Raw genomic sequence first — 16,441 nt, 5'->3', positions numbered from 1 at the left:
ATTTACAGCAGTCCTTAGGCTGCTCTAAATTATGCTGGGGATACTGGATAGTGGACAAGTGGCTGATTCTGTGGAATTTACCACTGACCATTATAAAAAGTATTTTAATTTACTATTTTCAGGGCAATTTTGCTGAAATTTACCCTTTCCCTCTCGAGTCCCTCATGCAGACAGATACAAGTACTAGCTGTGCATCACAATCATATGTATCCATCAAGAATTAACCTGCCTTATAACAAAACATTAAAATTTTTTAACTAATTTTATGAGGGTCACAGTAAGCTCACTGACAGGTTTCAGAGTAGCAGCCGTGTTAGTCGGTATTCGCCAAAAGAAAAGGAGGACTTGTGGCACCTTAGAGACTAGTAAGCTTACTGAAGCCCTAAAGAATCTAAAATTCAATATGTATTTGACTCATCATTTGACTATAACGGCTGGACTCCCCATGATCTATATTTCTTTAAAAGGACAATCCATGTATGCTGTTGAGATGGTCTTTTCTCTCAGCTTTGTTGACACAAATTGCTATTAGAGTTAACAGGAGTTAGGCACAAAGATGGAAGAAACAGTCTCCTTCCAGCCTCTCCCCCTCCGAAATTATTCACTTTGAAATAGTTTTAAATGCACAAGCTTCAATAAAATTCCTTTTCAGGTGACAATAGCAGCATATTTACCACTCAATGAGAGGAATTTCTTCTACATTTTCAAAATGTTGCATAAACATGGACTTTCCCACAAGTCACATGTCTAACACTCACAAAAACAACATGATTAACAGGGACATATCATTAAAACACAAATACACAGATCCAGCCTGAGGGATTCCATTCCTTTTACATTTTAAATCAAGTCCTTTTTTGACCATCTTAAAAATACCCTTTGAGGTGAATACATAAACATACACTGGACAGTGGGTTACACATTCCACCTGGACAGGCGCAGCCTATCCCAAGCCCCTGCAGACCATAGCTGCTCAAGTGCTGGATGAACCCCATCTCTGTAAAGGCTGCCATGGTGGCCAGCACACTGAAGACTGAACCAAGGACCATAATACTAAAAGCATGCATCTTTACAGCTTGAACTAAAAGGTCAGGATCCATAGCTAGGGCTGCACCAGACTCCACTGTGGATTGGGAACACATAACCCACACACTGATCAGTGGGTACGCAGGAGCATTTTAATTTTAGATAATGCCAATTTCCAACCACTCCTCCCTAACAAGAAAAAAAAAAGGCACAACTGTGAACTCTGTTGCTCCTGCGTCAGACTCCAAGGGAACACTTCACATTGTTTTTCAACCATCCCCTGTCCAGGTCTTGTCACCAGCTTAAATTTCCAAACTGTCATACCTTTGAGACAGCGGAAGGTGGAGGTAGGTGGGGGAAGAATGTGAAAAATGAGTGACTCTGATTGGCCTGCCATATTCCACAAAGAGGACAACAAAAAAGTGGAGCAGATTCCGAGCTGGGTCTCTCAGGTACCTCAGCTCAAAAGGCACAGCACAGGAGAAATGGGGAACAAAGCCACTTTTTAATCTTCTCGACCAGTGTTTTTCAACCTGAGGTCTATGTCACAGGGGTCCAGGAAAGGTTGTCATTACCACAAAACAGTGGTTTTCAATCTGTGGTCAGTGGACTCTTGAGGGTCCGCAAACTATATCTAAGATTTCCAAAGGGGTCTGTACCACCATTCAAATGAAAAAAGGTTGAAAACCACTGATCTACATGTTCTAGGCTGCTTCGCGGGCTAGTATACAGCATCTGTGGGGTCTTCTCTAATTTACTTCATCTTTCCCATGGTTGCCAATAGGCTGCTCTGAGCCCAGAATAGTCAGAACACTCCTGCCACTCACCCTGACGTTCCTTCAGCATGTAATTTGTAATAAAATGCCCTTATCTGTGGAGACAAGGTGGGTGAGGGTAATCTCTTTTATTGGACCAACTTCAATTGATGAGAGAGACGAGCACCCTGGGTCTCTCTCACCAACAGAAGTTGGTCCAATATAAGATACAAATTACAGGCCTACCAGATTTGATTGCATCCCTTTTAATGCAGGGTACAGATATTGTTCATTTTCCCCAAGCATTGCAAGTGGTATAACTGAGCCCTGTGAACCATTTTCTGCACAGAACTTGGGTATGCTTGCTGTCTTGGAAGGCAATCCATAAATATGCATTATCAGTTTATAATATGAAAAAAGTTGACTAGAAATCCTTATATTTTATAATTGGCAGGACCCTTTATTTCAAAATAAAAAGCATTAATTATATAATCTGAAAGTGGTTTTCTATGGTTATCAAATCCTTTTAAAGTTATTTTAAAATAAAATGTAATATGGAAAAATAATTGCAAAACATTTTAGTCTCACACACAGCACATGAAGAATTTGTTAAGTTTCCTTGTCTCCCCTCTCTGGTGTAGCTGGTCTCTTGTCTTATGCTTAGCCTGCAAACTCTTAAGGGAATGGACCATTTTTTGGTGAAATTTTAGTACAGTGGCTAGGACAATGGGGCTTTGACTGTAGGCAATACAAATATTATTGGGGTTAGACTACATGAGCCTTGAGTTCCTCTTAACCCTACAGTTCTATGATTCTATGATTAAGTAACATTAGGAAGTAACCTTCAGAAGTTTGTACAGACCTGCTATCTTTGTGTACCTAAAACTACTATCAACTTCCATAAGAATTTTGTTCAATCAATGCAAAATCAGGTCCTTCATTTCTGCATACTGAATTTCAATATTTGATTTTGCTTTATGGAATGAGTTGGTTAAGTTAAGGACATAAATACAGCACCATTACTGAGGAAGAGTCCCACCCATTTCACTCCCTCACCCCGAACTTTGAGAGTGTTAATCTATGAGCTAATGAAGGAATCAATATTTAACGATATATTCCTGTTCTACAGCCTTTAATGATAAAAGCAAAACTTGTTTGCATAAAAACTTATAAAGAAGAAAGACCAAACTATGAAGATGTAGCACCATGTTTGTCCTTCCCATTAAATAGGCTTACTAGCGACAAGGAGGACTACATTTAGAAATTCACAAGTATTAGAAAAAAAATGGGTATTTCTTTTTACAATGCTTGGAAAATTTTGTATTTTGTCAATTATACTCCGCCCATTTTAAAATGATCTCAACTTAAAATGGCATTTACAGTTTATGGGCACAATCCTGCCAGGCAATGAGTGCCCCCTAAGAGAGACTACATTCAGTGGACTTGGAGGACATTCAATGCTTCACAAACTAGACCCCTAATGCGTAGCTGTCAGAAAAGACACCAACAGATCAGTTGGTTTTATTTTGCTGAGTTTCTGTTATTTCATGAAAATACTAGGAGTTTGCATTTCCACAATGCACACTAGAGAAGAGGAGGAAGTCTGAAGCCAAAGGCTAGCCTTCAGGAATTCTGAACACCAACAAAAGTATGTAACAATTGAAATACTTCTCAACATTGATTACAGTCTCTCCATTCCCCAACTTTAGGCTGCTGGCAGCTAATAGCATCACTACAGACTTCTGAGTACTCACAGTTGACATCACCATGTTAAAGAAAGCCGCTTCTTCCCCACTTCTCCCACATCAATATCCCCATCTCCAGGTTTTACCCCATGCTACATCCCACCCACCCCCAATGTAAAATGGACTAGAAGAGACAAAGCTGACAGCATGGGGTGGAGAGACAATGAAAAGGGTTTGGGCAAGGAAGGAAAGGTTAATGTTAAACTAATGTTTAAATGGTAAGTTGGAAGGTACAGATCAATAAAATATTGGTTTCAGCCTAAAATGAGAAGACATGCAGGTTAGGTATAATTTCATTTTTTAAACTGAGAATTAAATATTGATCAAGTCAGTGTGTGCCAACCATTTACTCAGTCCAAAAACCTCCTGTGGAGGGAGATATCTGCATTATTTTATATGAACAGTATGTGCCTCAGTTTACTTGCATGATAGTATTCTGGCTGACTGCACGGAATTAAACCACAGGAGAAGCAAGCAAGTAATTAAATAATGATAGACACAAGGTATCTCCAAAGAGAATGCCAAGGGCCTTTAAGGGTACAGCTATACTGCAATTAAAAACCCACAGACAGCCCATGCCAGCTGACTCAGGCTCACAGGGCCCAGGCTAAGGGGCTGTTTAATTGCAGTGTAAATGTTCGGGCTCAGGCTGGAGCCCAGGTGCTAAGACCCTGTGAGGAGGGAGGGTCCCACAGCTCAGGCTACAGCCCGAACCCAAATATCTACACTGTAATTCAACTGCCCTTAGTTCAAGCCCTGCAATCCTGAGTCAGCTGGCATGGGCCAGTCGCGGGTGTCTAACTGTAGTGTAGACATACCCTTAAAGAAATAGCGGGTGAGCTAGTCGTTGTGAAATCCCTACCTGCCCCGCCCAGAAGGGTGACAGGGCTATTGTTCCAAAGCCAGAGACTACATTCAAAGAACACTAAGCTATTAAAACCCCTGGCCCAGAGGAAAAGGATGGGGGAGTGGGCAGTACTTCTCAGGGACCAATACTGATACAGTCAGAGCAGGCAGCAGGGCTGCGGATGCAAGGTAGGGGCTCTGCATGATGTCTCTGAGACAGCAGGACTCACCTATGCTTTGAGAGAGGTGATGAACTGCAAACCTCATGCGGTTTAAGCCTGTTTGCTCTATACCTTTGGGAGAAGCTATTTGGAGTCACTTTAATCAACAGCTGGTCACAGGCACCTGGAGAGGAGTGCGTTGCAGGTATCAATGGCAGATGGGCCTTTCATGTTACCACAGTTAGAAAGATGTGGGGGTGGGGGTGACATCTCAGGATCCAGTCTATGCAAGGTACAAACGAAGGGATCTACATGGAGAAGTGAAGGTCATGAAATTTGTCTCCTGGAACGGGGGTGCACTTGTGAGGGACTGCATATATGAGGCACAGTTCCCCCTGTACCGATAGCAGGACAGTGAGCATGAGGGGTGTTGTAGTCGGGTGAGCCAGTCTAAAGTGGGGTGAATTGTGGAGTTCCACTCTGGAAAGAGTGCAGGCGGAGAGGCCTGTCACTTGGAAAGGGTACCCATGGAAAAGGACTAGGGGAGAGACCACAGGTGCAGCTTGCCCCTGAGCCATCCTACCATCCCTGGACTCAAATCGTTCCACCCCCACAGATCTGTGCCTGGAGGGAGACCTTTCAAGGAGGCTCTGCCATTCCATAGTGCTACACCTTGCTGTTTTGGAGTCTCTCTGTGGGTGAAGGTGGTAGAGGCTGGATAGGTCATTGAGAGAAATGGGCAAGTCATGGGGGAGCCATCATCATACTAGCTCCACAGAACATCAAGGGACAATGTAATACAGCCACACAGTGTATTATCACTTCCATGTAAAAGTTCAGGGTGGAGAGGGTAAATAGGTCAGAGTTAATGATGTCCCTGACATTCCACAGATCCCTATCGGATCCAGCAAGTTTCTGGGACTTCATCCAAAGGTTGGAAGGAAGCGAAAACCTCACCTCCATGAAGTGGGAAGGATCCCCTCTCAGAGATGTCACTTCCAGCTCTTCCCCATGAAAGGCAATAATCTAGTCCAAGAGTTCTTAAACTTAATTTTACCACGACCCCCTTCTGACAACAAAATTACTACATGACCCCAGAAGGGGGGACCGAAGCCTGAGCCTGCCCGAGCCCCACCACCCCGGGTTGGGGGACAAAGCTGAAGTACGAGACCCACTGCCCCGGGCCAGTCAAGAGAACTATACCTTGAGCCCTGCCACCCAGGGCTAAAGCCTTTGGGCCCCAGGCAATGGGGCTCAGGCTTCGGCTCCAGCTCTCAGCACATCTAACACCTGCCCTGGCGACCACACTTTGGGGTCCTGTCCCACAGTTTGAGAACAGCTGATCTAGGTCTTGGGTTGCGGTCCTTCAATTTTCAGGAAATAAAAAACAAAAGGCCTTTGCCAAGTGTACATATCAACACATCCTACTTTCTTTAATGTTCTGCTACACAAAAGTGCAATTTAAATAGAAACACACACCTTTTACTTCAGTAAGTCTAGGATCCGAATGGATTAGAATGGAGCAATGCACCAAGAATGTAAATGAAACACGTTAATGTTAAGCTGCCTACAGATACGGTTCCAAAAGGTCTGTGAGAAATAATTACCATCAAATCTATTTTATCCCAAACACCTTGTTTTCTTTCAGTAAAAGCTAGGAATACAGTGCCATTTTCAGACAACTCATCATCCATATCTTGATTGAAAGAATGAGGGGGGATTTGATAGCGGCTTTTTAAAAACTGTAGGAATAATTTATTGAAAGTTTATGAGTAAGAACGTATTAGATTCTTTCTTACCTCCCTCCCACCCAAACACCATAAATGTACCACATCTCTCTGGTGCAATATAGAGATAGTGCTTACAGCACCATTCTGAGTCAATTAGTACATAAAATTATTAAAAATGAAAGGACCAAATCATTTTAAAATATCCTTTATGTATTCTGATTGCGAGCATCTGACAGCGTGACGAATACCTGTGTCAAAGTTTTGCAGGGTACTTGGCATTTAGGTTACCATATAGATGACAGAGAGAAATACAGCATGGGAAATTAGAAGAAAGGTTTCATTTAGGTACTGTGTCTGGCAATAGGGAATGAAGATGTGCATCGCTACATATCTTGTGAATTTGGGCGTGTGGACTCGCAATCACGGATTTTGTACCTCACATTCTTGATTAGCCTCACATACAGGAAGTGGTGGGGGGAGAAGTTGTATTCAAAAGTTTGTTTGATGCAGCCCAACTCAATACTGTTGGGTCCAAGATTTGCCTCAATTAATGAGGTAGGGCAAAAATGATGCAAGTACTGCTCCTACTCACACAATGTTCATTTTCTTTCTCAGTGTTCATCTACCAGTGGCCCTCATTTAATTTTTAGGTTAGTTGAAAATTGGCTATGGATCCAGATCTGATTTCTACTAAGGCTGATATTCATGTCATGCAAATTCATGGTGGTTTAAAGTTCATTTGCAGTGTATTCAGATCTAACCATGGGACCAAATCATACCAGTCACATGCGGATGGAGAGGTAAAGAAACTCATCGAAATGAGCTAAGCACACGCACAAAGTTATAAGGGAAAATGAGCCTCTGTGGCAGCAATCTAAATGGAATCCATGCAAGTCCTTCTAAGCAAGCTCCATCGGTTGTGAGATGAATGTGAAGGAGATGGAACGAGGGTTGATCCACATTACATCTTGCACCGAAGCTGGAGAAAATGCCCCTGTTCCCCAGCAGCTTGAGCTCTTTACTTTTTCCATTGTCTAAAACATCAGTGTTTTGCACAGGCAGGGCTCGCAGGACAGCTCCACTGCCAGACCACTGTAGGTGAACCTTCACTGCCTGATGCTTTCAGCAGATGCACAGATATGTACGTTCCCTAAAATTTTATTCTGTTCCTCCTGTGGTCACAATGGCCAAGATACACAAAGGGACTTCAGCATTTTGACACTCAGAATCACAATGCATAACTTGTAGGCACCTAGAAAAATCACTGGAACAGTAATGTGATCCACAAAATCTTAATGAGGTGCCTAGGCTCCTTACACAATGTATCAAGAGAGGCAGGTATCTAAGAATGTGATCCACAAAAGCCAGCACGCTTAAGCTAGCTGTAAAGTCTGAGTCAGCCGTGAGCTAAGTTACAGAGAGTCACATCCTCACATTCCATCTATTGTATCAAAACACTGTAATATCAGGCTGTTAAGAAGGCACACCTAATAGTCCTATTATTACCCTCCATCACCAGATAAAGAAACAGATCTTAAGATGTTTAAAGAAAACCTTGTTTGATAACATTCTGTCTGGCAAGAAACCACTTTTCAACAGTTGTGATTGTGAAATCCATACTTCTCTATTGTTTGGTCTTTATGGTTCCTAGTTCTCTGTTGTTTATCTATATGGTCTCTCTCTGATTCTTCAATTGTTTCTGTCTGCTGCATAACTAATTTTGCAAGATTTGAATTAATTAAGGTGGTTGGGTCTTGGTTAAAGAATTGTTTAGTAATGGGCTAGGATTGGTGAAAAACACAGTTTTGTAGGACTTTAGTTTAAAATGATTGATTAAGGTAAAGCTAAGTAGGACCCAAGTTTTAACTATATAAACTGGGCTCCAAACAGAAGTTCTTTGGAACTCACCTCCAGGACACAGCACAGCTCAAGACTAAAGCTGCCAGAAGACCCTGCAGCAACCAGCGCTCCAGACGACTGAATCTTGCCTGGCCAGGGTAGATCACCTGCCTACTCAGGAGTGATGAGCATTGTGTGTTCTGTTTTGGTCTCTGACAGAGGTTAAGGAGATTACTGTGTAAGGCTCTTTCACTGGGAAAAGGCCTCACAGACCCACAGAGCCCTGAGTCCACCGGGCATGGGTGTTAGCCCCAAGCCCATGGAGGGGTAAAGTTGGGTCTCTTACTCCCTGACTATCCATGAGAGATGATAGAGGGGTGAGGTCCGTAAATTGTGCAGGTAACATAGCCAATGGGAGATGTTGAAAAGAGGGGTGTGTTCTAAGCCCCACCCCCTCACAGAGATAAGCCCCTAACTCTGGGCTTCAGGGAGGCACCTATCTCTTCTAGTGATCCACAACTGGAAACTTCTTGGAGTTAGACAACTTCAGCACCTGAACCATTTCTTTTGAGATGGAGGGTGGCAGCACCTAACTCCACAAAAAACAGCTGGAGGAGGTACCCATCTTATATCTTTTAGCCCGATGGTTCGAACATTTGCCTCGGATCTAGCAGACCGAAGTTCAATTTCGCCCGCTGCCAGAGGGAGAAAGAAAGGATTTGAACAGGGGTCTCCCACACTGCTCAGGAGAGTGCTCTAACCACTAAAATATGGAATATTTTGATGTAGGCTCCCTGAGTCTTTCCTGCTGAAGCTATTCCACGTGGATACATAATTAAGGAGTTGTTGGAGCAGTGGGGCTGGATTCAGTGTCTCCCACCTTTTAGATGGGTGCTTTCACCACCAGGTTGTAGAATCATTCGCTCTCTCTGGCCCTATGAATAGTTAGGTATTTAGATACAGCTTCAAAGGAGAGAATGAGGCAGCCTATGTCGAATATCGTATAGCCCAGTGGTTAAGGCACTCAACCTGAGCAGTATCATAGAATCATATAATATCAGGGTTGGAAGGGATCTCAGGAGGTCATCTAGTCCAACCCCCTGCTCAAAGCAGGACCAATCCCCAACTAAATCATCCCACCCAGGGCTTTGTCAAGCCTGACCTTAAAAACTTCTAAGGAAGGAGATTCCACCACCTCCCTAGGGAACGCATTTCAGTGCTTCACCACCCTCCTAGTGAAAAAGTTTTTCCTAATATCTAACCTAAACCTCCCCCACTGCAACTTGAGACCATTACTCCTCGTTCTGTCATCTGCTACCACTGAGAACAGTCTAGAGCCATCCTCTTTGGAACCCCCTTTCAGGTAGTTGAAAGCAGCTATCAAATCCCCCCTCATTCTTCTCTTCCGCAGACTAAATAATCCCAGTTCCCTCAGTCTCTCCTCATAAGTCATGTGCTCCAGCCTCCTAATCATTTTTGTTGCCCTCCGCTGGACACTTCCCAATTTTTCCACATCCTTCTTGTAGCGTGGGGCCCAAAACTGGACACAGTACTCCAGATGAGGCCTCACCAATGCTGAATAGAGGGGAATGATCGTGTCCCTCGATCTGCTGGCAATGCTTCTGCTTATACAGCCCAAAATGCCGTTAGCCTTCTTGGCAACAAGGGCACACTGTTGACTCATATCCAGCTTCTCATCCACTGTAACCCCTTGGTCCTTTTCTGCAGAACTGCTGCCTAACCATTCGGTCCCTACTCTGTAGCAGTGCATGGGATTCTTCCTTCCTAAGTGCAGGACTCTGCACTTGTCCTTGTTGAACTTCATCAGATTTCTTTTGGCACATTCCTCTAATTGTCTAGGTCCCTCTGTATGCTATCCCTACCCTCCAGAGTACCTACCTCTCCTCCCAGTTTAGTGTCATCTGCAAACTTGCTTAGGGTGCAATCTATGCCATCCTCCAGCTCATTGATGAAGATATTGAACAAAACTGGCCCCAGGACTGACCCTTTGGGCACTCCATTTGATACCGGTTGCCAACTAGACATGGAGCCATTGACCACTTTCCGTTGAGCCCGACGATCTAGCCAGCTTTCTATCCACCTTATAGTCCATTCATCCAGCCCATACGTCTTTAACTTGCTGGCAAGGTAGCAGACCCCTGTTCAAATTCTTTCTCACCCTCAGGTGGAAAGGAGTGGAACTTACATCCCAGATCAGTGCTCTAATCACTAAAAGTTATAGCCACCACCCCACCCAGATTCTGAATAGGACCCGATCCGGTAAACGGCTTCTGAGCATACCTACCAGATTGGGCCCCATAGGAGAGAGAGGAGCTCCTCCACCTATCTTCCCCTGGTTTACAGATCACCCTGGAGCTTAGGCATTCAGATGCCTATAGCAGGGCAGCAGTGCACATACCAGAGGCAGAAAAATAGGCACCTAAGGAACTTATATAGCAAAAATGTAGGCACCGAGCAGAGGCAATGCATGGGGGGGGGAGGGTATATGGGGTCATGCCCCCCCCCTCGATTTCTGCCTTCAATTTAGCAACAGCTGTGCAGGGCTGGCCTGTGCCCTACTATGTGGGGCTGGCCCAAGCCACATGGAGTTGTCAGCCTGAGCTGCCTGGCATCAACACTCACCACCCCGAATGTTCCTCAGTGTCCCCTAGGAGGAAGCACCCTACACTTTGAAAAGCTCTGTTCTAGATCCAGAGGCAAAGCGTGGGGCGGTCATGTGCCCCTCTAGAACCTTTAAATTGTCCTCACCCCCCACTATCAACAGTTACGCGCCACCTCTGGCACCAAGTAAATGTAGGGACCTGCCGGCTAAGGCAGTAGCTGAGTGGGAGTTTTGTGGATTGCACTCACACCTAAAACTGGGATATAGGCATTGTGGATCTGGGCCAATAGCCTTTGAACGCCAAACACACTGAGCCTGCCACCGAGGCTGTGATTCATCCACCCAGACAGAAATGTCCTAATAAAATTCCTCTTTCAGGCCCAGTTTTCTCCTAACCATGGTATTAATTTAATGTGGGATTTAGCTCAGGTGGCACTACCCTATTACAAGTTATCTGTAAAGACTGTGAACCATATTTGCTGTGATGGTCGGGAACAAGAGGCTCAGGCAAAATGCTGTGAAAGCCCTAATTCAGAATTACTTTCTATTGTTAGAAGCCTGTAGCTGTTTTAGTGTGATGTTTCGTATTTAGATATCATGACTTTATATTTAGTCCATACGAACTAATGTTTTTGCCCACCATGAATACAGTCCTCAATGTAAGTAGACCCTAAATTAGGCCCTAAATTATTCTTCTGGATTTTGCAGTGTGTCTAGTTTTCTTTATGCCTGTCTTTTGGTTTGTAAGCTCCTTGGGGATTGTCTATCTTTGTATCTTGTGCAACACTGAACAAATTGCCAGTACCAAACAAATACAAAAAGTAAAATAAATGAATACAGATGAATATTTAATGCTTACAAAGTAGGAAGTTGCAATGAAAAATAAATTAAAATAGCAAATTAATAGAGCTGGTTGGGAATATTTTGACAAATCCAAAACATTTCAAGGAAACATTTCAATTTCAATGAAGCTAGAATTTCTGGTCAAAATGAAAGAGAGAAAGAGGCCCATTCTAGAATAACCAGTAGCCCAGGGGCTAGGGCACTTGCGGGGGGGACCAGGTTCTAGTCCCTGCTGTGCCTGATTCAGACCAAGGACTTTAACCTGAGCCTCCCACATTCCAAATAAGTGCCCTAACTACTGAGCTACTGGCTATTCTGGGGTGGGCTGGTCTCTGTTGTTTTTTCACTTAGAATTTTCAGAAGATCTCATTTTCATCCCAATGAGGAACAAAAACAAAATTAGAAATTTTAAACAAAATGGAATTATTTTCCTGCCCTAGCCCCGCCCTTTACAAGTTAAGCATGTTGGCAACCCAACAAAGAAAAGTTCTAAAACCTGACCATTTCACTTTGAGCACACAGGAGTGAGAAATGTGTGTACACATATTACTCAGGCTGAGAACCAGCTGCCTGTGTGAATGCTGAAGCAAATTAAATATTCATTTGGAAGATGTTCAGAATTTGGTTTCATATGATTATAATGAATTAAATGCAGTTGGGATTCACAGTAAATCAGAGCTGCCAATCAAAAATAAAATGATAAGAAAGCAGGCAAGTGGGCCTGATGATTTAAGTATGACTGGAAGTATCACAGAGCAAACAAACATATATATATCAAGGAAAAAATAGTAAAAACTCTACATCATATATGTTTTTTTCTGCTCAAAGGTTTTGCACCTAGTCTACAGAGAACATCACTTTATACATATTAAAAGAGGGGGGTGGGGGTGATTGACAGACAGAGGGATTAAGATCCCCAAGGTTTTTTAGCCTAAAGGCAGCCATGACAACCTGCTGCCAGTTGCCCATAAGCCTACACAGTTACTCAAGTGCACAATCCTCAGAACAGTCCTACGTGGCTCTGCTGTGGAGAGCTGAATTTCAAACAGAGCTCAAGAGAAGGGAAAACATCAACACAATCACACACAAGTCCCTCTCATCTCACATTCATTATCAAGTTTTTCAAAGGAATCCCTAAACTGGCCATGTTCCACTGAGTGAAGATTTTAAGTAACTGCAATTATATTACTTTAAAAAACACAAATAAATAATATTGCCCTAGTGGATTTTAAGGCAAAATTTTAATTTACAAAATCTTTTATGTTTTTCTTTTGTAAGTGAAAAAAAACTTTTCCAATAGAGAAAGTGACTGGAACAATGCTGCTAGCAGACAAAAAGAGTAAGTTATAATATGTTATTTGCAGGGTTGATCTGAAGAAGAGCTCTGTGTAAGCTCAAAAACTTTTCTCTTTCACCAAGATAAGTTGGTCCAGTAAGAGATACTACCTCACCCACTTTGTCTCTCTAAGTTATAATATGTCATCCAATATTTTGCCTTTTCCAGAATGCAATTTAGTTCCAAGAATATTTTTTTCCAGTACAGTCTGTAAAGTGGTTTTTATACTAGACTTTTTTCAAAGTTCTTGCATAAAATGGCAACTCTTCCTGTCCTGTCTTCTTTGCAAATGCTATATATTATTGAGGCTAAATATAATTTAGTGTGTCAGCAGGTCTCTGTAGGATGTGAAATGCCAACGTGGTCTAATTTTCACTACTTCAGCAGACCTGATGTGTGAAGAAATTTAAAGACCACACATCAGAAGGATTAATAGAGTCTGGTGCTGTACAAAATACAAAATTACAAAACTCAAAATTTAAACTTAAAGTTTAAACTCAAAATCAGGAAGAAAAAGCAAAAAAGTCTTGGATGGTGTCTGTATATTTTAGAGAACAACTGATTTTTTCAAGTATTCCAGTATGAAGTTAAAACTTTCCTTTGAAGCTGTTACCACCCAGGAAAAGGGTAACACAAGAGGGAAAAGACTCCAAAAGGATTAATTTATGTCACACTGATGGGTAAATAACACTGTACTTTACTTTTCTGAGAAAGTCTGTAGCAGCCATGCAGGTCAGTATGTACCAGCAGCAGTTTTCGCTTACAAGCAGTCCAAATATACATATTATTGATAGATTAAATAGGTAGGTAGAAATTCAAGGTTAATTTTGTTTGTTGATTATCTACTCCAAGACATTAGTAGTCTGAATCCATTAGTTCTGCCTCCTTGTTAGAATTCCACTGCACGTACAGGCTTTGTCTACCCTGACATTTTTCTCTGCACTAGTGGGAAATTTGTAAAAAACAAATCAAATAAACAAAAAGGTGAGCATAAACAGGCCATGCAATGAATGCAACTGACTAGACAGGCAATTGCCAGAACCCAACGTTTAAGATTTACCCAGGACTCTCACAAGTAAAATATGAGAACTAGCAAAGCCTAGCAGAGTCAGACACAGATGGAAAAGATTCTTCTGTCTGCTAATTGACTGGGAAGAAACTCATTAACTAACACATTTCACCTGTGACAATCTAAGAGGAAACGCAGTGCCTCTCTCAGCAGCACACCCACTGGGGAGAAATCACTGCTGCTGATGAAACTTGCATCTCTTCTGCTACTGAAACAAATGCCTTGTCGCTGAGCATGACAGAGGCACTGTAGGAAGTAAGCCTTGTGGACCCCTCCCACTGTAAGAATTAAGCCCATGTATAAATCACAGCATTGTACACATGTAGTTCCATCTCCACTATGACAATATTGCATTAAGTACATTTTCATATGACATGTGTGCAAGCCCCTTTGGAGTTTGTCAGCTCCTGGAACACTGGACAAAGCCTCTAGGAGACCTAACCTATGGATGACATCAGTGGCTTCAGTGCCTCCAGGCACCATTTCCCAGCCTGCTTAGAATCTTGGGAAGGGACAAAATAGACTGGAAACTTCTGAAAAAGCCAATAGGGAGGCTTTGGATAGGGTGATGTCTACAGACCATTTATTAGGCCAATGAGGATCCAGGATTACTCAGACCCTCAGTAGCAGGGGACAGCCTGACCCAGAGATAAAAGAGCTCATTTCAGTTTCAGGCTGTTTGAATTTGGGGCTGAGAGAAAAGCAGAACAGCTTCAGGAGTCTCTAACTCCCACTCTTCACCAAGGTAGTCTCTGAACTACTGTGCAATCTAGTGCATAGGTCAGGCAGGTTCAGCCCTGCAGAGACCAGTGGCGATAAAGGCAGAGATCCAATATGGATAGGGTGACCAGACAGCAAGTGTGAAAAATCAGGATAGGGGAAGGGAGAGGGTAATAGGAGCCTATACAAGAAAAAGACCCAAACATCGGGACTGTCCCTATAAAATCGGGACATCTGGTCACCCTAAATATGGCTCCAGTTACTAAGGGCCAGCTAAGACCTCCACAGGACCCAAGGCCAGGGAGCCAGGAGAAGATCCTGTCCTACTCAGGGGTGAAAACACTGTACAGTTTTTCTTTTAAACTAGCCATTGCCTGCAGAGCTGCTACATCCATCTCTGAACTCATTCTATGCATTGCATCTGCCTGGAAAGATGCCAGGAAGGGAGTTGGTGATTGTGTTACAGTTGTGAATGTGGGGAGATGGAAAATTTGGATTATTAGTGGTTTTGCATTTATTATTTGACCTTAACCCTTTGCTTCCCTAGAGCCTGTTTCCAATAAAGCCCCCATTTGTTACACTGTTATTTTTGAGTGTGGCATTTAATTTATTGGGATTTGTATTATTGTACAGTAGTTTCTTTTGTACTGGGCCATACTCGTCCTTCTTAAGAGTAGTAGTATTAGTAATTTTCTGAAGGGACAGCACCACTTGTATCCTGAGCACAGACAGGAGTCACCTTGGGTTGAGGCACCAGGCATGGCATTGCAACAAAGAACCCAACCCAACCCAAGGGTGGAGAAGTCACTCTGATTAGCAAGCATCAGGGAGGAGCTTGAGCCATGCCTTAGAAGAGGGGCTAAATGTGTTAAACCTGAAACTTGAGGGAGGTTTCTGTTTAAGCTTTGAAAGCATGAAGGACTCTTATGAAAATATTTTCAACTTACTCCAAAAAAGTTGGATGAATTGCTATTTTCATGTGACTTTCCTCATTTTCAATAAGCTGTTTCAGGACTATCACTGCTACTCATGCTTATCAGAAAAGAATGTGAAAGGTAATATGTGGGATTTTATTCCTGTTTTGTATTTTATGTTATTAGTGTATTAAATTTAATAGCAGCAGCATAGTTTTGCAAAGTCTGAAAAAGAGAGGGTGCCAAATTTTGCTCTTAGTTACACAGATGTAAATCCAGAGCAACTCCCTGGACTTTCAGCGTTACTTCATTTCAAATTTACACCAGTGTAATTGAGAGCAGAATTTGGCCCATGCTGTTTGCCTTATAGACGATACAGATCTTAACTAAACAATTTATACAACATTTTTACTTGGTAAAATAATTCAAATGTACTTGCTCTATTTGACTGGCTTGCTGAATTTGACAGTTTATTTAAGCATTTCCAAGATTCATTGCCACGCTTAAAAATTAAGACTGAAGGTTTTTCAGCCTCTGGACTCTATTCCATACTGCCTCTAAAATACAGCAGGTACTGAAGCCCAGTACAGGGAGAACCACCCTTCTCTGGTAACCATTTATGTTGACATGTGGACAGTACCAGTGAAAAATCAAGGCTAAAAAAACCTCAGGAATGAACACATGTATTTATAGTAGAGTGCACCAACTGTTGGCAGCCCATCAGTATCATAGGGCCAGATTCTGCACAGTGGAGGAAAGAGGCCACAAAAAGCCTTTGTGCAAGCCATGTAAGGGGCCAGGCAGAATTCCAGTCCCTATGCTCAGGACAGCGTA

General features: G+C 42.6%; 1 protein-coding gene across 2 annotated transcripts in view; it reads right to left on the bottom strand.

Annotated features, from left to right (window-relative positions):
* Window positions 1-16,441, bottom strand: part of SASH1 (SAM and SH3 domain containing 1) — an 890,912-nt gene that overhangs the window by 740,469 nt on the left and 134,002 nt on the right. The window lies entirely within an intron of this gene.

Source organism: Caretta caretta, chromosome 3 (genome assembly GCF_965140235.1).
Source record: "Caretta caretta isolate rCarCar2 chromosome 3, rCarCar1.hap1, whole genome shotgun sequence".
Taxonomy (NCBI): Eukaryota; Metazoa; Chordata; order Testudines; family Cheloniidae; genus Caretta; species Caretta caretta.
The sequence above is the reverse complement of the archived record's forward strand: the minus strand, read 5'-3'. Positions and strand labels throughout refer to the sequence as shown.